We start from the raw sequence: 1,797 nt of genomic DNA, 5'->3' as shown, positions 1-1,797 counted from the left end.
CATGCCTGTAATCCCAGAACTTTGGGAGGCCAAGGTGAGAGGAACGCTTGAGGCCAGGAGTTCAAGACCAGCCTGAGCAACATAGTGAGCCCTCATCTCTATAAAAACTTTTTTTTTTTAATTTTTAAAAAATTAGTGCACACCTGTAGTACCATCTACTTAGGAGGCTGAGATAGGGGATCCCTTGAGCCTGGGAGGGTGAGGATGCAATGAGCCAAGAATCCACTACTGCACTCCAGCCTCAGTGACAGAGCAAGGCCCTGTCTCAAAAAAAAAAAAAGTTGAGTATATTGCTCAAGTTTACAGAATGGCAAAGGCCAGATTCAACACAGGCTTGTCTGATACACAGGCATTAACCACTATGCTGTATTTCCCGAAATGTTTCTGCTGATAATTAAGGGACTCCCTCTGATCCCATATATTTTTCTAGTCGTTCAGACTTTTACTTTTTCCACTGAGATCCATAAGGAATAAAGTTACACATGAGCACTAAGGGTATGCAACACAGGTATTCTGTGGGTGAACACATGTGCACATGCAGCATGCTCCTGTGGAAGTGTGTGCCATATATGGAAATTAGGCTGTGATCATGTGGTACAAACAACAACCTTTGATAGTTTAGAATACCTAAGATTTCTAATTTTATGAACAGGACAGACTCAATGTTTTGAAAACTCTCCCACCATTAACACAGAGTAACGCCACATGTAACATCCATTTGAATGCATAGCAGCCTGGTAAGGTGGGCTTATGTCTGTAATCACAGCATTTTGGGAGGCCGAGGCAGGCGAATTACCTGAGGTCCGGAGTTCGAGACCAGTCTGCCCAATACGATGATATCTCATCTCTACTAAAAATACAAAAATTAGCCAGGTGTGGTGGTGCACGCTGTAATCCCAGCTAATCTGGAGTTAAAGCAAGAGAATCGCTTGAACCTGGGAGGCAGAAGTTGCAGTGAGCCAAGATCACACCACTGCACTCCAGCCTGAGTGAGAGAGTGAGACTCTGTCTCAAAAAAGAAATGTAAACCATTTGAATGCATAGTTAAGCTTACAAGAAAGTAAGAGAACTCCCCAGAGCTCAGTAATGAAGATCTGGTTTCTGAAAACCAGAGCACTATGTGAGTGAGCTGATGCAGCAATTAACCTGGAATGGTCGGTTTTATCTCCACCTTGATGAATCTTAGGAATTTGGTTTTAACATGCACACAGTGATAAAGCAGAAGATCTTGAGACTGCCAACTAGGAAGCTGAAGTAAGAGACACCCTTCCTCTCTTCCCTGACTCCACATACAGCACAGGAAAACAGTGGACTAGAAAAATATCTCTCTACCATCATAATAAGATGACGTGGAAGTTTGTCTCCTCTGACCTACCTAGACTCTGAATAGAAAAACAAAAAAAAGAGTTTCCTTATTGGCAAGTCAATTATGGGTCAATGCCATGTGAGGGCCCAGAAACCCCCAAGCCAAAAAAAAGTAACACATAAACAGATCCTAGGATGGTTACATCACTGGAGCACTTGGTAGAAGAAAACCACAAAGAAGGAACACACTCACCACTATACCTACAAATAGAGCCCTGCTGAAGATGAACTCATAACGTACATCACACAGCTCAGTACTTAATAATCCATCATGAGCAAGAGCCTGCAGAATAACAAGCATGTAACAAAGTTCTTTAGATTCTCAGAGCTTCAGGTTGCTGAATAAGCAAGTTAAGATGATAAAACAAAGACACAAAGGAGAAGAGTTAACATAGAAGACAGTATAGAAAAAAAATTTCTGAAATGAGAAAT

The sequence above is a fragment of the Saimiri boliviensis genome, chromosome 13 (assembly GCF_048565385.1).
Source record: "Saimiri boliviensis isolate mSaiBol1 chromosome 13, mSaiBol1.pri, whole genome shotgun sequence".
NCBI lineage: Eukaryota > Metazoa > Chordata > Mammalia > Primates > Cebidae > Saimiri > Saimiri boliviensis.
Note: the sequence above shows the minus strand (reverse complement) of the source record.